At 35.3% G+C, this 23,800-nt stretch overlaps 1 protein-coding gene across 1 annotated transcript in view; it reads left to right on the top strand.

Annotated features, from left to right (window-relative positions):
- Positions 1-20,773: 20,773 nt before the first annotated feature.
- LOC108368333 (receptor-type guanylate cyclase gcy-8-like) overlaps positions 20,774-23,800 on the top strand; it is a 110,901-nt gene continuing 107,874 nt past the window's right edge. Inside the window, exon 1 of the mRNA XM_017623209.1 lies at positions 20,774-21,007. The gene's annotated coding sequence lies outside the window, so the exon portion shown is untranslated. The remainder of the gene's footprint in view (positions 21,008-23,800) is intronic.

Below are 23,800 nucleotides of genomic sequence, written 5' to 3'. Positions count from 1 at the left end.
ACGATAACTCGAGCAAAAATTGAGATATCTCTTTGGTACGTAGGTTTCCGTTAATCCAAGGTAGGTTGGTACTGAAAATGGGCGAAATCGGACTGTAACCACGCCCACTGCCCATATAAAGGTAATTTCCAGAAATACGAAAACTGCGATATTTTAGTAACTACTGAAGATAATTCACTCAAAATTGATATTTACAATAAATTTCAGACGAAAAATAAGAATATTATAAATTTTTGGTAATTTGGGCGTAGCCACGCCCACTTATAGTTACATGTGTATATCTTGGTAACCGCTGCACCAATTTATTCCAAACTTGGCACAGTTGTTGGCCTTGATACAGCATACTAAATGGCCGAAAATTTAAAAAATCAGACATTTACCACGCCCACATCCCATATAACGGTAATTTAGAGAAATACAAAATCTTCGATAAATCAGTAAATATTAAAGTTAATTTATTCAAAATTGATGGTTGCAACAATTCTTTACCAGGATATACGTTTATGATAAAATTTTGGAAAATGGGCGTGGCACCGCCCACTTGTGATCACATATATGTATATCGGTAACCGTTCTACCAATTTGTACCAAACTCGGTATTTTTATTGTGCTTCCCACATAAAAGCAAAACGTTGAAAATTATTGAAATCGGACTAAAATTACGGCCGCTTTTCATATAACGGTAAATTTCAGAAATGCTTGAAACTGCAATACTTCAAAATTTAAGGACGCTAATTTACTCAAAATTGATACACCCCGGCTTAGCATCTAGCGGTAGCTTTCGTAAAGGTGAAAAACACATATGGGCATTCCCATGGTGGCGCACGTGACAGTCGTACGATTTCAATGTGATACAAAAAAGGAATACCATTTGTTTTCTTTAACTTTTTTGGGCCATTGTATAGCACGTAATTAGCTCTATATTTAACCGAAAAATTAAATCAAGCGAACTGCTTGGTCCTGAAATAGAAGCATTTAAAGAGAGGTTCGTTACGTGACAAAAAATGGAAGTTGATTTTTTCTTTTCTTGCAAAATCGCAAAACTGCGAATTGTGGATGGCTATTTTGATGAAACTTATTTTGATATGATTTGGAGCAATTCTAGTTGTTTTTAGAGTTTTTTGAATTAATGCAAATTGTTTTAATTCTCTTTTACAACCCCAAGTGTGAAACGTGACGTGACGTGGCGTGACGTGACATAAATTTCCATCGTTATATTTTTGTTAATATTGCTTTTAAATGAATTTTCAACGCAAATAAAACATGTATTTTATGTAGAATATACTTTATATTTTGACTTCAGCGCCAATTCAGGGTCAATTTATTGGAAATCTATGATTTATTATGTTTCAACCACATACGCCAAATTCGAACCAAATCGGACCATAAATACCGTTTTTCGAAATATCTCGACCTTGGCACCACCTAGGAAGACCATTTTATGCAAACATGATTCTACTTACATAGCCAGTATATATTTTAAAAAGCAGACAAATCGGCCCGTAAATACGTTAGATATAAAACTTTTATTTTTTTTGTCGTGGTGGACCTTCCGGTTGAAACACCTATATTTAATACTTGCGCCGGGTATTTAATGTTCGGCTCCGCCCGAACTTAGACTTTCTTACTTGTTTTTTTGTTGTTTTATAAAAAAAATATATATTTTTTTGAAAGAATCAATGTTAGATAGTTTTTACTCGTGTAGAATAAATAAAGGAGATTTCCGTCGGTTCGTACAGATACAAAACTTGCCCTGACCAGCTTGCTCTCTGTCCTGTAAAGTGTTTCGAAAATTATCATACATTTGATCCTTAATTTATATTTATACATACGTTGCTTTTTTTTAACACTATTAAATTTATGCTACTCATCATATTATATCCTATTGCTTTGTGTTAAGTTTCAATTATTTTTGTTATTAATTCAATGAAGTGAAGTGATTTTAATGAAAATATGACTAATTTGTTTACAATTACTTACATAGTTCAAATGGGAACTCAGTCGGCATATCCCGCTCTGTTTTATGAAACATGTTTGACACAAATGTGGGACAAAACGGTAAAAGCCGCAAAGGCGGGATTTCTCGGTCTGCCCTATGTTAGCAAGTTTGGGCAGACGGTTATATCCGCAAAAATAAAGTATTTAACTAATGCGCAAAAATTAATTCTGTTGTTGATTTCAATCATTTTGCTGCAATCCCGAAGAAATTGTCTTCATCAGATTCGAAGATATAGTAAGTGACCCACCAAAACATCATGCCGAAAATTATTGTCCGCGAAAGCGTGAAAAACTTGAAGTGAAATTTGGGTCATTTGAAAACTGGGCATACATTTTTAGTCTTATATGTACGGTGACCATCCGTCCTTTATTTTAAAAACAGTCCTTTATTTTAACCCCCTGTCCCTTATATTTTTTTCAAAATAAAGGACGCCTTTTGTCCATTATTCCTTAAACTGTCCTTTAAATCAGCTCTGCATTTTCAGAGGTAAACTTTTAAACACAGAATATGAAAAATAAAAATATCCCTTATAAAATATAATAAAAACCCTCGCCAGTTTGTTTCGCACCCCACTTAAGGGTTTCTATTTAATCGGTAATCTTTGTACAATCTACAAAGCACAGGGAAAGTTGTGCCCAGGATCGTGTTGCACACTGAGTTTCCAGTTCCACTGAAAGAGAACAATAAAACCCCTGCTGAACAGTGGTTCTAAATTGGCATTTAGTGTTCGTAACTCACTGGTATCTTCATTTTCCACTTAATTTGATTATTATTTTTTTTTGGTGAAAGCTTAAAATATTTGCTCAGAGACCAGTTGAGCCTGATTTGTGAATTTTTATTTGATTATATTAAATTTTTTAGTGCGAAATGCAGAAAAAGTTGCAATTTTGAAGAAAATGTATTCTCCTGTTCCAGTTAATAAATGTTACATAGCAAAAACTAGTTGAAAACAATTGTATGGTTTTCCCAAGACGAAAAAATTACACAAAAATTAGAAATGTTATAAAAAATGTTCACCAAAATAATTTTTTTTTTTCGGTTTTTAGTAAAAATTGGATGAAAAATGAAGGCTCCGGTGAATTGCGAACATTCAATTCGAATGTTGAACCACTGTGTGCTGGCTTCGTCGTGCAGTATGAATTATGGTAAACGCATTGTGGTAGCAAAGGATGGCGAAGTCCTTGAAAAGGATTTGGCTTCATTTTTCGCTACAGCGGGAGAACTTGTACAATTAAATAATATAGTTAACTGGTAAATATTTGATTGAAATTACGATATGAGTAAGGTACTTTTATTATTTTGAAAAAAAAAATCCTTTATTTTATGTTGGTTAATATGGTCACTGTACTTATATGTATGAATTGGATAAAAATGTTTGGTTACATAGAAACCAGGGTGTCCAGATTGTTAAAAAAAAGGCGGAATTTCTGAAAAAAAATCGCCAATTTTTTCTTTTTATAAAATTCATGAAATCGATTTAAAAAATCTTTTATTTTAAAAATGAGATCTTGTTGTAATATACTAGTTTTTAAAATCAAAAACTAATATAACACCTTCAGAGGGTAATAACAAATAACACAGGTCACTTATATAATAGTGATGTACAAACAATTTTCTTTAAAAATACGCATTCTTTTAAAAAATATTTGTTTCAACACATTTTGCAATAGTACTGCGCGATTATTAAACTTAATATAACATTTTAATTGATTAATCGCACAATCCGCTTTTAAGAGCTCGGCGCTAAAAATAAAATAAAAACCTATAACAAGGCGAGATCAGCTATTTCCACAATTTCTTCAAAATCACCTATTTATAGTGTGTGAATCATTTACATTTCTGTTGTTGTCATACAGTGAAACCCGCTTAGGTAACCAACATTTTTGGACACCGTGAATTTTTTAATATAATCAGAAGAAAATCCCTCTCTTAAGTACCTCCCCGCTTATTTACTAAACTCGCCTAAGTACCTCAATTTTTCGTGCCCCATTTGCAATTTTACTTATAATTTTCCCCTTTTAAGTGCTTTTTTAAAATTCCTTAAAATATTTACATATTTCAAATTCAGTACACTGAACCAAAAATCCATCTCTGGATCAAAGAAAAACTTTCCTTACTTTAAGGTCGAAAATTCTTCCGAATGAGTAAAAAAACGTACACGAAAATATGTAATCTATCATTTTGAAGAAATGTTGGCCATGAATAAATATTTTTTTAATAAAGTTTTTCTTTACTTGTTTATGTGTTTAAATAATGCTACGATTTTGGTTTTAAACTATGCATACTTCATTAAATGTTGTTATTTAAGTATTTATGTAAGTTAACAAGAAGATGTAACTACATCAGTAATTATGTTCGCTTAAGTACCCGCATCGAGGTACTTAAGCGGGTTCTTTTAAGTACCGAACCCGCCTAAGTACCTCAAAAAGCTGACATTTTTCGTGAGGTGCTTAGGCGGGTTTTACTGTATATTTAACTATTCAACCTTGATAACATATTGTTTGATATTGGAAATGTTTTGCAGCAGAGACTATTAGCCTTCATATAACACTTTATTCGAACTATTGAATTAAGGCTCTCCAACCTCATACTATTAGGATCTTAGTCTTAGTTTGCGGCAAGGAGCCTACTTTACTTATACTTCCAAACATTTTATTGCCTATTGCGGCTTTCACTCCGTAAGCAATTATCCAAAAGTCTTCAGAGTCGGATGGAATGGTTCTTAAAAAAGTTATTTCATGGGAAAGTTAAAAGATTTAAATATTCAGTTTCCGCTGCTTTTCTTTCCTTCAAAGTCAAATTGTAAATTGGCAGGTACCTGAAACGCGCCCTCTTGTGATTCACACACTTTTGTGGTGACAAAATTAAAGCTTTTTAAAAGTATTTAATTGACTAGGCAATCGTTTGAAAAGTTCTTCGATTAGGTTGATTAAAAATTTGTGACAGTCTTTTAATATGCTTCTTAAGTCAAGTTTATCACGCAGTTCATTAGCCTCTTCTTTAAAATTATCGTGGAAAACTAAGTTTTGTATATTTTTATAATTAGAAACAATTTTTTTGAAGGGAAAAAATCGCCAATGGCGATTTCCTAAATTTTTACACGCAATTTTCGAAAAAAAAAATCCCCAAACTGGCGCGAAATCGCCAAATCTGAACACTCTGATAGAAACCGCGAAAAAATGTTTGGCCTAGGCCTGGGTAACGGCGCAAATTTTTTGGCGCTGACACACTAACTCCAGCGCCACTGTCGGAATCAGCACAGTGTGTTGGCGCAATGGCGCCTCTTCAGGCTAAAGCATATTTCCTTTATTGCTGCAGGCTGCACCAAAGTGAATTAATACAAGGTTATATCGGTTGAAAAAAACTTAAGTATACCCAAGTTCAAATCCCAAAAATACAACAAACCCATCATTTTCACATTCAGAAGGACCGCGACGAATTCTAGCAACACCACCTTGTATAGATTCACCTTGTGCTGCACATTTTACAAGAGACCCTTCTATTTCGGGTGTTCTTTGCGGGTCCTTTGGTGTTGTCAGACTTCCGGTGTTGAACTAAGCTGAATTAATACAAGGTAGTATCGGTTGGGCAAAAACAACTCAAGTATACCCAAGTTCAAAACCCTAAAATACAACAAACACATAATTTTCACATTCAGAAGGACCGCGGGTAATTTTAGCAACACCACTTTGTAAAAATTGGCCTTGTGCTGCACATTTTACAAGTGACACTTCGCTTTTGTGTGTTCTTTGATGGTTCATTGCGCCGCCCGGTGTTGCTGGCGCTATTGCGTCACTGAGTTGTGACAATCGGTATCGGCGCCACTAACTCAGCTCTCGGTATCAGCGCAATGGCGCGGCGCCGCACTGTTACCCACGGCTAGTTTGGCCTTTTAAAGTGTAGACATTAATTTTTAGTTATATTATAAAACTGGACGTAAATGGTTGGTCATTTAAAACGGGAAACAATTTTTTGGTCGTTTGAAAATCAGGTTATTTATAAATTGGGCATAAATTTTGGTTTGTTTAAAAGCTGGACTGAAAATTTTACGAAAAATATGTCGGTGTCCCGGTCCAACCTAACAATGTCCTGGATTTCGTTTAAGTGTCCAGATTTTAATTGCAGAAATTTTTATTTGCTCGTTTTATTTTCATGTGTGCTTTACTTCCAATGTAAGTTGTCGTTTATAGAATATAAAAATGTGTGTTTATAGAGTTTTAATTACCCCTAGAAAAGGCCAAAGAGAAAGTATAAATTCCTTCCCGCTTTCACAGAAGAGTTGTCATTTGTTTATATTTTTTGACGTTATATTACCTTAAAAGAGAGCCTCACTGAGTTGCCCATAACATCTAGTTTAATACACGTACGCCAAACCTAGTCATAGCTCCTAATGTAGAAGAATTGTTTCCCTTATTTCATCTCAATGGACTAAGCAAAGAAATTCGCTCAATATAAGTACATACGTTAAAACCAAGGTGTATTAAACAAGGTGTGATTGACAACTCAGTGCGGCTCTCTTTTAAGGTACTATAATGTCAAAAAGTATAAACAAACGAATTAACCCTTAGTGATGCATGTATCTTGTCAGCACTTATACCCGAGGCTTTTATTTTGATTATAGTTTTGTTTTACTTACATTACCTGGAATACATATAGTTTGTCAATAAAATAAAACAAATTGTTTAGAAAATCGTTTTAGCAATTTTCTTGTTTTTAATTGCCCAAGTTTTATGCGAAATAGTTTGGGTACAAACGAGCTCGTTTGAAAGTGCTTGATTCGGACGAACAACAAATGAAATCACTTTCCTTGAAGTGGTTTTCACAAACGCGAGATGAATCACGTAGTACAACACCACATCGCTGCCGTCTTAACTCGCAACTAGGTGGTTTAAAACATCGCACTATTTTCGTGCCCCGACTTCTATTGCATACAGCGCACCGTTCAAAAGTTTTGCTCCGTTTCATCTTGGTTTCCTTACATTAAATACTTAAGCAAAGTCGAACGTATTTACTTATTACCAAACTTTAAATGTACTTTCTTGCTCTCCTCGGCGGTGTATCTCTTAACAATTTCACGTTTATTAAGAAAATTTGTTGCTTGAAAAATTTTTATGTAAATTTTTTAAACAAATTCAAATTTAAAAAAAAATATTTTCAAATGGGTTAACAATTCATTTCAATTTGACATTATAGCCTGCTTCTTATGAGAGCAATGTCAAAATCAATCACACTTTGTTGAATACATTTTGGTTAAAACTGACGTGTACAGAGTTTTACAATTATGTTAAGGAAAAGTCAGAAGTTGAAACAAATTCACAGCAGCGAAAAATATGACTGATTTTTTAATGTTTCTTGTACTTAAATTTTTTTTTATGAAACCTAATTTACTTATAAGTACAGTACCGTACAAAATTATCAGCTCAGAGAATTTTTCATCTGATCTTTTTGAAAATGTAGCTTTTTAGCCAATTAATAAAGGGCAAGTCTGAAGTTGCTAGAAAATCGCGTTGATTTTTAGCAATTTTGTTTTTGCTGACAGTGTCTGCCATACAAAATGAATTGTCGAACATATTTTGTATTGAACAAAACTCCATTTTCAAAATTCCTTGAAATTTTCCGAGTTTTGCACAAAGTATAGAAATCTTATTTTTATGTTTTTTGATGTAGTATAAACTGTATTTTTATAAAAAATTTAAATAAAAAAATGTTGCATGCATTGTGAAAAATTCTCTGTGCCAATTGTGTTACATTTGCCAAAGTGTCCCGTTTTGGCAACGAAGATATCTGGCAGCCCTAGCCTAGGTTAGGTAGGTACAGGACCACGCTACCTTGTAACCAACACTAGTAATCAAAAAGGTCCAATCATATGGAGAAAATGTGGTTACATTACCACCTAGACAACTACTCCTTTTGGACCATGGACTGAACTTCATAAGATTTTGTATAAACCGAATATTTGATCATTTTTAAAGATGCTTATTAAATGTAAATAGTAAAATCTATTATATAAAATGCATTTTCCTAGAATTAGCTTTAATAATATTAATATTAAGCAACCGAATCATATTGACTATGGGCCACGAAGAGGTAGTCTTCAACACATATGAATATCAGTGTTTTACATTTGAAATAGTCCAGGTCAGCATAAAAAGTTACTACTATGCAACTTGGTTCTTTTGTCCATACTGCCACATCACAAAACTTCATCCCAGTAGACCACCTGCACCTCAAAGTTTTGCAGGGGTAATATTGCTTGAACATAAAAACATGCTCTAAGGAACTTTTGCTTTTGACGACGACGACACTTATGTACGCTTCCCACTATACATTAAATGACATAAATTTCACTGCCAAACAATTGGGCAGTAAAAAATACCTGCGTCATTCCGCCAACGGAAATTATGTATGCAGTCAAGGCGAATTTATATAAGGTGGTGTTGTTTCATTAGCTGTGAGTAGCGTTTGATTGTCAAAATTTTGTATTTCACTAGTAAGTGAGTGAAAACGTGAGAGTGTATGTATTTTCTGCCGCCCTTTTTCCTTCGGGGAAGAATAGCTGAAATTTGACAATGGCCCGCTAAAAGCAAAAACAAAATATAAGTAATTGTTGTATTTGTTGAATCGATACCACCTTATATATATCCGCCTTGTATGTAGTCTTAAGCTAGTTTTGACATGGCATTTTTTAAACGGCATACATTTTTTACATCTCAATGAATAGTGGAAATTCGGTATTAAGCATTGGGTATAAAAACATCTATAAATATAATTCATACATGCGAATGTATTTATGAATGGGTACATATGTACATACATACATACATACATACCAATTTATGTACGTCTGCATATGACACCCACGCAAGCATCCGTTTGTTATCTTTTGTTTTGTGAATAATTTTAGACGCGACACAAATAAAGTGCATAGAAGCAAAAAATAAAATAAATAAAATGAACTAAAAACATGAATACATACATATTGCACATAAAATAAATATTTTTGTTTGTATCTCTTCATTTTGAATAGATGTTCATACATACCTACATATGTACATACGTACGTCATATTTCTATATTCCATGATCCTTAAGTGATAACAGCAATTGTTTGTTTGAAAAGCGATGAACGAACGAAGTGTATTTACATACATATGTATATAATGCAATAAGCTAATGTGGTTGATAAGTTTCTGCCTCTTGCATCTTATTTTTTTATTAAGAAAAAAAACGTAACGAGATTTTTAGTATTAATTTTCCTCCGTAAACATATTTTAATTTTTAATGATTTACTGATAATCCACGAAGTGCATTTGAATTATTTTAATCGATTCTCTTTCGAGCTTTGAAAAAATTGATTTGTGGCTTCCGAAGCGACCATTGTGATCGGCAAATTCTACTCAAAATAATTATGAGCACACAAACATATTTTCTTAAAAAAATGATGCACTTGAACGCCTAATTTATGTCCTTGGCCAAACTAACTTTAAATATGTAAAAATTAGGTCATAGTAAAACTATAAGAGGATTTCGTTCCACTTCATCATGCATATGTAAATGTAGGGGCATTATTACGTTGGTCCTTAAAAACTACGACATGCAAATTTTTTATGAGGCACTTCTTTATTTTGTGCTATGTATAAAATAAAGACCTCCACGAAAATTTCGAAATTAAAAAAAATTTTTTGGGTACTACCAGGGTTTGAAATAATTTAAATTAAGTTTAACATATTACTAAAACTTATTCATACATATGTATGTGTGTATATATAAACAACCTCGATGAGTTACAGCTGGTCAAAGTAAAAAATTTAAAGAATTTTTTGATTATAAAAAGTTCGAATTTTTCAAACGAACCGTATTTTTTTTAATTTAAAGGCTTCGTGGATGTTTTTATTTGTTGATATTTTAAGGACCACACTAATGTACATACAATCGTACCTTTACATAAATATTACATATTACCTCCCTTTTATTAGCTCGGGATGTAACTATGTAATATTGGTGCGCCTAAAAGATGCAGTGATTTCTATTCTCAAGTTACATACCTGATGACAGTACGAATGGCAATTATAATAGGGAGGTTTTAGTTTTTTAAACTATAATTTTATTTTTTAATTGCGGCTTAAGATTTACACCTTTCTTCAAAACCCCAATGCTCCAGGCAATACACAGTCCAAATAAAGGCGCTCGCGCTTGCGCCCCGGGTACCCCGCGCGACCGGCGCGCACACCACGTCACGCTACGCCGCGGCCCCCCCCCGGCCCCCCCTTCCCCGTCTCCCGACGTGCTGTAACGCAGGTAGATTTATTTTTTGTATACATTGAAATAAAATTTTTATATATTTTAAACATCGAGGGCTTATATTCAATAATACCCCCTATCTGCACACTCTTCACAAAGATGAGATTCTAATATAAAAATCCACCTAAGCTTTAACTGTCATCAGTGATATTAATGCTACGTTATATAACGACAGGTAATAAGTCCCAGATGTTTTCTAAAATCACAAATTAGTTTTTGTGCAAATTGCAGATAGAGGGTATTAATGAATTCAAGCCCACGATATTTCACATTTTTATATTTGTAAGTTATTGGAAGCAGGGCTTGGCTCAAACCGTGCCATTTGTCATTTATTCAACTGGTTTATCTTATTTTATCATTGCACTTTTGTTTTGAAAATGTGGCTTTATTTTATTGCTAAATGTGAATGATTAAAAGGAATTACACCTTTTTTGGCACTTTTATTTTTCTATTTGGCACATTTTGGCACTTTTTTTATCCTCAATATGGTACCTTATAACTAAGGAGAGTTGGCAGCCCTAATTGGAAGATTTCTGCTGTGCTTTGAGGCAACAACTTGTCTGCAGTAAAAAAGCATATGTGCTTCAAAAGTGTGTGAAAACCAATGAATTAACTTATATGATCTCAGTTCCGATAATAAATAATCAATAATTGTTTATACCCGCATTTTGGCACATTGGCTCGTTGAATGTGCCATCTAATAAATAGTGTCGTCGTTCTCCTTAGCTGCTTTTAAATGACTGCTGGCGGAGACATGAATACAGTGTAAGAAAATTCTTTTTCTATAATTGTTTCCTTATAGAAAGGTTGGGTTCTTTTCCACCTTAGACATTCCGAACTCGTTCAAAATATGCTAATTTAAAACACAGAATTCTTTCAGTGCTCCTCCGGGGTTTTTGGACATGGACTGTTTCTTCAATTTAATAGTGTTCGCTTTATTTTTGTAGAAACGAAAAATGTTTTGCAAGTTATGGATCATTTCTCCACTCTTTCTTCAAATATTTCTCGTATTCCAGCTGTGCGCAGGCGTTAATTTTTTCGCATCGTGTTTTTACATATTCGTAATTTAAATTTTTTTTTAATAGAATCAATTGGTGGTAGTTCATGATTGTGTGTGGATTAATATCACAACACTGAGGATTTGGCAAAAGCCTTTTTCATCTATTAAAAAACAACACTTACGGGGCAATGTTTATTGTAAGAACAACATTTTTTTCTATGAATCGACATACTTTAAGCATTGTTGACACTATTTCCATTTGAGTGAGGAAATAGCGTCAATGACTTTATTTCCAAATTTTTGTTGACTTTATTTCGCTTTTGAAAAGGTAATAATGTCAATTGACTTTATTTCGCACCAGAGTGGGAAATAAAGTCAATTGACCGTATTTCCATTGACCTTATTACCTGTCACCAAAAGATTGCATTGTAGTATAAAGGGTATGCATATCGTCTTCCACAAAAATATCTAATCTTCCCTTATATTTTGTGAAAGTATAAAGTACAGGTAAATTTAATTGGGCCTTCCTCTTATTTGACACAATTGTACGTTGTCAATTTGTACGTTCTAAGACGAGACCATAAAACTTCAGAAATGGCAAGAGTTGTTTATCCACTTCCGCGTTCGTGGCTGACCTTGATTCCATTGTGCGCTTACTGGGACTGAGATACATGAAACTTTCCACCTTAGCCTCAATACACTGTGCGCATGTCCACAAAAAGCTCGCACATTTCGCCATTCTATCTTTGCCGGTACACGTTGCCTTGAACCTTCTGGATCTTGCGTAGCTCAAGTTTCTTGAAAGTCCCAAAGCCTTCTCAACTTTGTTCCGCATCGCGCCCGTTTCAGCACAGGCGGGATTAGAGATTCGCCTTGTTTTGGATCGATTTGAATTTAATTAAAGGTAACACAGGTCTACAAAAAAAATAAGTTTCTGTATATTGAACCACACCTCTATATTCCTATGTTATTCGATGCGCTGAATGCGAATCCCAGGTCTGTAAGCCTCCATCACGTCAGGTTCGAGGTCATTAGAAAGCAAAATTTGATTCTTCCTTAATATTTAGATTCGTTCAGGATGAGTTTATGATAAATACTTACTTCGTTGGCAGCAGGGCCGGCCGCAGGATTTCTCTTTAGGGGAGGGGTTTATGCATAATCATTCCTAACAACCACGAACATTATTGTTTTATTTAGACTATTAAGCATATTGTATTTAATTGTGAATATAATTTAGCAAAACTCAAAAAAAGTCTCATGCAATTCACCGAGGTATAGATAAAAATTATTTTAATACTGAGTCAACATTAGCCCAGAAGGCGTTCCTCACTCTAAAAAAATGGAAGCGAGAGCGAATACATACTTCCCGCTTTTGGATCGTAAATGTCTTCTTCTTCGTGTCCGAAACAGCACGGTTTTTTTACCGGACAGAAATGTGCAAGAAGTCAATTTGAAATAACAGCTGCTGTTTGCTTACATCCGAAAACAAATTTTGTAAAATACAAAAATGGAAAATAGCACTAAGTTTCAGAAATGTAGGTATTTGATAATTTTATTAGCCATATAAGATAAATACGCATAAAATCCTTGTTTAGAGCTGATTTGTTGATTCCAGGCACGAAATGTGTTTTTTTCGCGTTCCTCAAGCTCTGGCCACTTTCGGCACGTATTGACACATTTTTGACACTTATGAGAGAGTGACTTATTTTTACGCCCGAGCAGCCCGGAAAGCGTGTGTAACAAAAGCTTTGTTTCTTATCAGATAATTATCACAAATTATCACTAATTTCTGCTGCAAAGCGTTTCTTAACCCAAAAAACTAGCAGCTCTCTCTCGTTCTTACGCTCTTCTTTTTCTCGCTCTCCTGCTACTAAAATTTTTACTAGCAGAAACCAGCAGCTGTCAAAATGGATAAACAAAAATTCGCGCCAAATATTTTCACTAGTCAAATACACCGATCAGCTGATTACTTGCTAGTTTCTGCTGGTTTTGCGTTTCTTTACTTTTTCGTTATTTCACTCTCTGTGAGCGTAATTCGTTCAATTGTCTCATTCTTCTTCTTCCTGACAATTATCTGCTAGAAAAGAAAAGAAACAAAGCAAAAGCTATTAATCCAGATTGCGATGAATATTGATTCTTGGCAAGTAATCCCGGGATTTTCGGGATTTGTAATTTGCACTGATGGCAATAATAAAACCTCCTTTTCTTGACCAGTATTGGCTACATTTCTTTTTTTATTTAATTATTAATATTTTTTTATAAATGTCTAGCTCATTGTACATATAACACCGCGCGACAGTAAATTTTAAACACAAATATCAATATATTCGCGAAACCATGGGCCAAAAATAGTAAAATTGCGTTCTTAGTTTTTCACTCTGACGTCAGTAATTCAAAAATGATTTAAACAATTCAGAGAAATGTGCTTAAAGAAGAAGTATGGGTATATAATTAATGAGAAAATGCTGTAGAATTTAAACATATTAAAGTTTTTAGCGCAGAAGGGCTGGTAAATATTAAAAATGTAATTTTATAATTTTATCCTTGAAATTTAGCAATATTTGTTCGAATTTCGTTCTTCTAGTTTTGTCCGCTTAAAAATTACCTATTCGTCCTGGTGAATCGAAAAAATTAAAATTTTTTATATTCTAAAGAAATTTCCTATTGCACTTGTTACACATATTTTTATTCTATACTATATTCTATACTCATAAGGAGTTTTGACATATGTGTACCGAGGCGAATTAAAGCAGCTGTTCTAGCAACACCACCTTATATAAATTCGCCTTGAAATTAAGTGAGACATACAAATTTTGAATTTATTTACAAGCAAATGTTTTTTTTCCGGCCGAAAAATTAACATCCCTATGCCTTAGTAAGGCATTAGTCAGCATTATTTGCTTATCTCTGTGTGAAAGGCACAAATAACATGCAAAAAAACCATACCTACACAGATATGATGAAAAAATTACGTTTGAATGTTAGAAAATGAGTGCTTGGTTTTTTATATGTAGAGATAAAAATTTATCTCAGCAATGAAGTATGAAAACAACAGTGGATATCGCAATAAGTACATATGTATACATAATAACCAGTGGCAATATTTTCTTCTATCAGAACCGATCTCAATTTTTAAGTGCGAAATGTATGCACAAATTTACAGTATTGTAGAAAACTATTGCAGCTAGGTTCTTCATTAAATTTCAGTGCTATGTATTTTTAACCAAAAAAACTAAATGTTAAAATTTTAAAAGAGAAAATCATATTGATCGAGTTGACTCGGGACAGTCGGATATACTGGGCCCGTTGGCAACTGTCGCGATACCATCAGCCATATCAACCACATACCCACAATTATTTTTGATGAGACATACAATGGTGTGGTACCGACCCGACAGGATTTGTATAGCGAACCTCACCATATGCCTAATGTCATACACTTTAATACAGACGGCTCCACACTTGAAGGAAGAATTTAACTCATTTGAATTGAGGATGAAGATATTACTTCGATTTCTCGACTACTGCAGTGTTTACCAAGTGGAAGTGTTGGTCATCTTTGAGACGGAAAGGAGCCATGCTTAAATACCTAGAGGGAGAAAGCAAGGTTTTATCTTCATTAACAGTTCAAAAGTTCTGGTAGCTTATGATATACACGTAGACAATGCAAAGTCCCTTACTGAATGCTGTAGATACGCGATAGACCAGAATTTAAGAATTCAAAAAAATTTCGTTATTTTCTGTCTCGTTTTCGTAATTACGCCAGTTATGGCACTTCTGTGTATAATCATTCCATTTTTCTTATGGAAGTCCCAGCTTTCGTTGTTCACTCAAGGTTCTCGAGTTGAAGAATCATTAAACTGGAGCATCAGCATCCATGCATACGAAAAGTATGCGCGCCAACTACCACGGGATCAGCCTTCTAAGCTTCGTGTATAAGGTCTTTTCGAGTGTATTATATGTAAGACTGAAGCCCATCCTAAACGAAGTGATTGGGCCTAACCAGTGGGTTTTAGACCTGGAAAATCCACCAATTATTCAGCATACGCCAAATACTGAAAAGACCCGCGAGAATGGTATTGACCAAAGTTTTTCATCTTTTACATAATGAACCATGTTTTTGCTATAACCAATCAAAATTCTAAAAAAGCGGATTTTCGGCCCACGCTGGTGTATGGCGTAGAAGCCATATCAGAACTGATGAGACGGTTGTTGGAGTATTCGAGAGAAAGATTCTGCGGCAGACTTACGGGCTTCTTCACGTTGGTGTGGATGAATACCGCACAGTGAGCAGTGAGAGCCTTACAACGATATAGACATAGCGCAGCGGCTAAAAATTCAGCGGTTCCGCAGACTCGGCTATGTCATACGAATGGATACAAACCCTTCATCTTTGAAAGTATGTATATGTATATGTATCTATGTAGCAGAGGAAAAAGAAGTGGAAAAGTGTCTGCTGTCACAAAAAGGAAGCGACTAGCGTGCTTCATTCGACTCGGCCTTGAAACCTTAACAACATATTAAGCTTTTCGCTACCACGCCTCTCTGCCTCTTTCTTCTTCTAAGTACCCGTTTGGTGGGATACCCAATTTGTCGACGTTGAAGTGCTTCCATCAAACAATGGTCTGTAATAAGCCCGATTAAATGTTGAAGAAGTGAACGCACAAGTCGTGGGTTAGATCTCCTTTTACCTACTAATTTGAAGTCCGCCAACCGTGGATCTATCTCGGCGACACTGGGCTGAAAAAGAAAATGCCCCTTTATTGTTCATTGCAATGCTTCAAAGAGCAATAATTCATTTCATGAACATTGGAAAAGGTAGGAAAGCGATACTTTTTTCCCGAGCACGAAAAGAGATGCAGAAAAACTTGAAGGCAGGAATTTGGCTCGAAAATTCTATCAGAAAATAAGGCAGCAATCAAATTATTTCAAGGCCGGTGCAGTTTTTGCAAAAATGAAGATGGAAATCTGATATCAGGCGCCGAGAGTACACTTGAGATATGAAAGGAACACTTCTCGACATTTTTGAATAGCGACATTAGTGACGCGGTTGACGAAAAAGGGCATAGCCCAATGCATAGGGACGAAGCTCACGTGCCTACCTGAGACGAAGATGAGGTGAAAATAGCCATAATGCGGCTTAAAATCAACAAGGCCAGGGGAGTTGATAGTATACCGTCTACCGTCTAGTGGATACATGTCCGAACACTAGAATATCAGTTTCATGCCACAGTTTACCCCAATTTTCGTAGAATCAGAGGAAAGAAGCTGTCCCGGCGAACAAAAATTCTCACGACAGCCAGGTCTACGTACGGGATTGACTCGCGCTTACCGTACCGAAAGATGTTGTTTCGGCGATCTAGCCCTGTTTAGATTGGTTAAATGTTTTAATCGCTGTTCCTCCCTGTGGCAAAAATTTGCAACAGGATTGCTCCTATTCCGCAGTGTAAGCCAGAGAAGACTCCGCCTGAACTCCACTTCGGTTGGGTGCAACACCAACGGATGGAGTAACACCCAAGCAGCCTCCACGGCTCATCAAAGCTCACACGAACAACTTAACTCTAACCTCAGCCGAAGAGGAATACATTTGGCTGAGTAGATAGACGAATAGACATTCTACACGATGAACGACGACGCGCCCAAGAGGACTATGGGTAGCTGCAGTAGCTTGCCCATCATACAAATACTTAGCGCTGGTCTGATCAGCAGCCAAAGGGAGCGACCTGTCGTTAGCATCGGACCGAAGCGGCTTATCTAGCAAATGAGCGTAACTACCGTGAGCAAGTTTTCGAAATTGCATTCGATGAACGTGCCTCGTCGGACCAGGAGCGATGTGCCTGCTACTTAAGCCGACGTTTTACACTGCATGCATCCTTTCGTCCATCATCATTCCTGACGTGTGGAAATCGCAAAGAGGCCTTGCTTCTCTTGTACTTAACGCTCCACCTGACACCAGCGACAACTTTTGCAAAGTGCACAGCATCACCACAACGATTAATGCCAAAAACATTCAGATAACTCTTGGCCTAAATTGTAACCGGCCTTGTGAGAGAACTGTCCTAGTATTGTAGGATTTTTCCAAGGTGTTCCTCACCGTATGCCATTCCATTCATGCAGACTGGTAATCAAAGACATTCAGGTGTGTATGTGGTCCCGTCCCGTAAATGCCGTCATAAGTGTTCAATCACCACCTGTGGGCAACTTCAACTTCTGAGAGAGACCCGCGTAACTATGGCCCGATTGTGGTCTGGATATTGTACCAGGCTAAATTCCAACTTGTTCAGACTAGACTCCAAAGTACTCAGACTTCAAAAAAGAGATTATATGGCCTGTCTGATAACTGTAGTGTCTTTCAGGCGGAGATATTTGCCATAGAGTATACGGCTTTTCTCATAAGGGATAGAATGTCTCCACGAGGAAACATCACTATATTCGTTGAAAGCCAGGTGGCATTGAAAACATTAGGAAAAGTCGAAAGCAGTTCGGAAATGTCGTGCAACGCTGTGTCAAGGAGTCGCGTTAAAACCTCTATGCTGAGTTTCTGGACATAGTATAAATATAGAAGGGAACGAAGTAGCCGATGTGACGGCTAGGTGAGGTTACGTTAGGTGTAGCCCCGTGTGTCAGGGACTCACTTAGATAATTAGGAGATTGTCCTATGTGAATAGAGGTGGAGAAACATCGACGTTTGCTACCATCGATGTTTTCGATGTAACATCGATTGTTGTGAAAAAATAGGGCGTTTAAAGGCAAAATTAAGTTGGTACTTAAAGTTAGTTCGCCTTTCATATTACATTGTCATCGGGTATTGCGCTAAGTTTAAAGTTTCAAGTCTCTAGCTCAACGCTCCGTTGGTTAGAATTGTTGGGAAAATTCCAGGAGATTTATGTATTAAAGTAAAGTTAAATAAAAGCTCGTGAAAACGTAAAAGTTTTATTCACTGGGATTAACATGAAACCATGGTCTTAGCAAAATCGCAAAAAAAATATAGAAAGGATTTATTAACAGCGGTCGCCCATCGGCTGGCAATGGCAAACGTGCGAGTGTATTTCTGCCATGAAAAGCAGCTTCTCATTAAAATACAATCGCCGTTCAGAGTCGGTGTAAGACTGTAGGTCCCTCTCCTTTGTGTGACAACAGCAGGGCGCACGCCACAAATCGGAGGAGAAGCTCGGCCAAACACTAACATATGTGTAAGCGCCAATCTAGTATTATTATTATTATTATTATTATTATTATTATTATTACACTAGATCGCCTTCACCCGCTTCGCTGAGTGTATGAAATTTTTACGGGCTACATTGAGTAAAATTTATTTCAAGAGAGCTTAATTAAAAAACAGGAGGTTTAAAATTTGTTTAATTATCTTCAAAATATTTTCAAACTAAAACTTTTATAAACTTCTCACTTGTCAAACTTTTTCAATTTACCTATCCCCTGAACTCTATTTGAGATTTTAAACAGATGGGAAACTCTTACATGTAGTTTTGAAATGAAGCCCTTCAAAAACCATTTCGATTGATACCCAAATTGTTAAAATTCATTTAACTTATTGAATATTTTGAATTTAACCTTTCAAACAGTTGGCAACCTTTTTAGTGTTTTGTGAGGTGATATGAAGCCTATCTATCCAAGACTGTACCACAAGTGATCAACCTTACACAAGTACCCTCTCTAGCCAAGTCGTCAGGCACACAGTTTCCCGCAAATTAGAGCGCACCTCCAACGCACTCAAGGCTCTGGTAGCTGTTTGGCTATCAGAATAAAAGCTCACCTCCTTGAGTGTCATAGCACTCTCCCGCCTCCTTCACAGAAACCACTTCTGATAGATGGCTAGACACAGCTTGCAAATGCAAATTAGCGAAGCGGATAACCCCCTGCTGCCACCGACTTGTTTTCTGCTAAGGGGCACTGAAGAATGATAAGGGGCGTGAGGAACTACTAACACTAAACAAATCTGCAGTAAAGACTATTACCGGTGCCATTACAAAGCACTGTGTTATAGCACCAATGCTCTGTAAAGCGCTTTGACCCAGTTCGCTGTGATTCAAAACGGAAGCATACGTCAACTTTAATTACGCTCAGAAATTCAAAAGTGTATTGACTCGAAATGGTTTTCAAATCGCTTTTTTATTTCTCAAATCGATTAGAAAGCAGGTATAAATACATCAACCGTTTTAAATTTGAATTATTATTATAACAAATTTGAATTCTTGCTCGCTCCGTTTCGGTCTATCGCGCAAATTAAATATTTAAGAAATATTGAATAGAAATAACAAATTTTGTTTACTTTTGAATACGGTTTCAGCGAGTGCGCTATAACGACAGAGGTGTAAATGTGTTGAGTCAAACCAGCTTTCTGTTAATGCGGTTCTTGCGTAGGTATAAACATGGTATGTGTTTGTTCTACTTAAAATACATCCGTATATCCCAGTAGTATTGTTTTAACTTCAAAAATGTCACACAAATTTTTTAGGGAGATTTTTAAAATTTTTTATAAGAAAGTTTTTTTTTTTGCTTGAGTGGCAACAATGGCTATTGGTAACAGAGTGGCCGGAAAGAATGGACTGCCGCTGCCGGCATGCAGCAAACATGTTTATATGCTTTTACATTGTATGTACGACTAAGCAAGTATATACCGGCAAGTGGAGCTTAAGCTTTGCGTGTGTGCTTACCCACAACTGGTCATATACATTTAACTACATTCGCCACTCCGAGTGAGAGTTGTATGTACATATGTACATTGGGGTGCTCCAAAATTAGTTAGGTCGGAATTTTAATGCTCTCACCCCCTAGGATTGTTCTATTTCGGAAAAATATACCCCTATGTTTTATTTTGAAATCAAAAAATATTTAGAGGTCGCTCAAAGTTTTCCATGTATTTTTATAGGGGGGTAAAACAACATCTTATAGAAATGGTATAGAATTCTTGAAAATCAATATTTTTCGATCGGAAAAATCTGGTCCTCTGCAGGAGACTCCTATAACAATATCCAATTTCGTTATTTAACCAGTTTTTATTACTAAAGATTTTATATTTAGCCCCCATTGCATTTTCTTGCATTTTCTGTGTGCTTTGGGGACTTATAAAATGTTGTTACTATGAAAAAACGGTTAAATAAATAATTGGGTATTATTATTGGGAATCTTCTAAAGAGAAACAGAAATATTGATTTTCAAGAACTCTATACCATTTCTACGAAATGTGTTTTTTTCCATATAAAATACATGGAAAACTTTGAGCGCTTTGAGCGACCTCTAAATATTTTTTGATTTCAAGCTAAAAAAAGAGGGGTATATTTTTTTTTGGTATAGAAAAATCCTGGAGGTGAGCGCATAAAATCCGAATTTACTTTTCCCCCCAAATGCATTACATTAGATTTGGACCACCCTAATGTTCATACGTACGTCAGAGAGGAACACGAACGCGCTTAAATGCCTTAATTTAAATTTTAGTCGTTTGATATACGCCGTGTACAACGCATCGTTGTTTTCTAATTTGTCTCTTATTAACTTTTCGCGCCTTTATATGTTTTGTATATATACACATATGCATAAATTAAATTACGCGTGTTTTAATTAGAAATTAGCTGACATTCAGTCATTTGTGCTTAATAAGCTGGCGGACATATAAGTACATACATATATGGGAATTTTAGAACGAAAAAAAACGAGAACAAAAAAATTAGTGTAACTAATTAGAAAAAGGTAAAAAAATAAAATGCGTAAACAACGCTCGTGGGTGTAATGAAAAAAAAAATGCTTCAGTTAAAAATAGTGTTATCCAGACAATAACAACTTCAGCTTTAAGTGGCCATTAAACAGTTCGACGCGTTGACGCCGCTTTATTTGTTGCACTTGAACTCAGGTGCCAAAAAAACAATGCGCGCCACTTCTACGAGCATTATCATTCACAGAACCGATAGTAAAATAAACAGCTATGTGCATATGTACCCAATGTGAAAATTATCGCTCTTGTATGTACGCATACAAGGGGTGATCCATTCAGACCTTTTTTTTTAAATTTTAAATAAAACACTTAAAACAGAACTGAAAGATTCTTAACTTTATTTTTATCCGAAAGAACAATCTCTGAGATTTATTTTTTATATATTATTTCATTCAAATGTTGGCCGCAGGCAGAACATTACCGTCAATGGCGAGCGCTGTCGCATGTTAATAACGTCCTTTTTGTTGCCTGATATTAGCTCTGATCCAGTACTCTATGAATTTACCGGATTTTACACGAACTTGCAGGAAGTGACAGGAAAAATGATCCCGTACTCCAAAATCCTAAAAATAAGAGCGATTTTCGGAGAGTTGTTTAGAGAATGAAGTTGCAAGATTTTACCCAACCTTTTCTTCTGGTAAAATCATAAGACGTGTCAATCGATCATTGTTTAACGTTTTTACAGGAAAAATGTTTTTTTTTTCTCCCGTACGTTTTGGTTGTTACTCAGTTTTTACTCTCACTTCAGATAATTTTGCTGTTTGACATTTTTAGAGGATTTTACACGAAAAGTATTGGATCAGATCTATTAACAAGTTATCGTGTAAAATAACATCTCTTCATTTTTTTCATTGCGAAGGGAAAAGGCTTCGTCGATAAGCCAGCTATGCTTCAAAACTTGGAAGCCAAATTTACTCGTGTAATTCGCGCATTGCTGCAAAGAGTAATTGAAAATTGGACCTTCCGAATGGACGGCCAACATTTGAATGAAACTATTTTTAAAAAGTAAATTTCAGATCTTTCGGGTAACAATACGAATTCCGACATCCAGTTCTGTTTTAAGTGTTTTATTTAAAATTAAAAAAACAAAAGTCTAGATGGATCACCCCTTAAATATGTATGCATTAAAAAAAGTGAATCAGAAATGTAATCATGGCAATTAAATTACTCAATACAATGTCTTCAACGGCGCTATAATGCATTAAGTATACTTAATACGATTTGATATGAACGAGTGTGTACATACATACATACATACATTATTTCGTTTGATATGATATCACATGTTAAAGTTGATGCAAGTGCGTAAAGTGTGTGTATGTGTTCTTAATAACAACAACCACAACAACTTTCTGCTTGTTCATTTGTTGAAATAAATAGAAAGAGCAGATCACAACAGAGTAGTAAAAATTGAAAGCGTTAGTCAACAAAGCTAAGAAAACCGGGGAATTGTTGAACTTACTTTGTTGCGTGCCAATTGATTAGAGAATTACTCATAAGAGAGAGTAAACAGTGCCATAGTCAAGTGAATTAAGTGATAGTTTGACGTGAAAAGAGGTGTAAACTCAAAATAAATTTATAACAACAGCTGTGTGTGTGTATGTAGATAATAAGTACAGTAGGTGGCAAAATGAAGTTTTCAACGAAAGCGTAGCAAATAAAATTAAACACAATGCTATCCTACTTTAAACATGTACTCTTTATTTGAATAAGTCGAAGACACGGCCATTGGAGGTAGCTTATGCTGAGTTTTAGGCATTTTGGTCTAGTAATGTCTTTGTAACGTAGTCTGTAATTAAAATATTCAGTACAGTAAAAAGCAATTCCAACGAATTTACATCATTCAACAGCTGACCGCCTAAGCTTCATTGCATTTGCGCCAAAAATGCGCATCAAGCTTGTGAAAAATTGCTCACAGAGAAAAAATATGACCTATGGAAACTAGAACATTGCCTATAAGACTAAGTTCACACAGAAAGACGGGTGACCACGAGCCAAGAAGGTGTTCACACTGTAGGTACGAATCGTTGCGGTCTTGGATCTATGAATAGCGGCTAAGACATTTTTTCAGTACTTTCATGAAAAATACATGTAATTATTTTGACATTTTCTTCGCATCAGCGCCATGAAGCTGAAAAATTGAAAAGAAAATGGAAATTCAAAAAGAAAATGCTTTCAGGTCCAAAACGCTTCTGCTGCACGAATACAATCATATAACCTGCAGAGAAAAATTATCAATTGATAAAAAATAACCCACTCGTAGGTAGCTTTTTTTGTCAGGTTTTCGATAAAATGCACTTAGGTCTCTTTTTATGCAGCATGCAGTTCCTCAAAAACCCGCATTAAAAAAATCCGCATAAAAAAGTTCTTTACTTTCATACCAACACAGGGGACGCGTTCCAGTATTTTCAAAAACCGCATAAATTCAGATACTCCGCAAAAAAACCGCATAAAAAAATCCAGTGAGGCAATATTAAGCAAAAAAAAAAACAATTTATTTCTTGACTTTAACATTTATTATTCCTTGTAAAACTGAACATTAATGAAATAAATAAAATTGTATCTGTAGGTTAACAAAAAAAAAAAAATATACCACAATAAATACATGAATTATGGAAAAATACAAAGACAAATTACACTGGTCGACGGCCAAAATTTACCAGAGAAGCCGTTATGAAATTCGTATGTAAAATCACCCCCTGATTCCGAAAATCAAGGTTATTTTTAATTTTATGGTACCGTTTTTGAGATATTTGCAATTTACCGTTTTT

Source organism: Rhagoletis zephyria, unplaced genomic scaffold, assembly GCF_001687245.7.
Source record: "Rhagoletis zephyria isolate East Lansing unplaced genomic scaffold, Rhagoletis_zephyria_1.1 Rzeph_scaffold_00003, whole genome shotgun sequence".
Classification (NCBI taxonomy): domain Eukaryota; kingdom Metazoa; phylum Arthropoda; class Insecta; order Diptera; family Tephritidae; genus Rhagoletis; species Rhagoletis zephyria.
The sequence above is the reverse complement of the archived record's forward strand: the minus strand, read 5'-3'. Positions and strand labels throughout refer to the sequence as shown.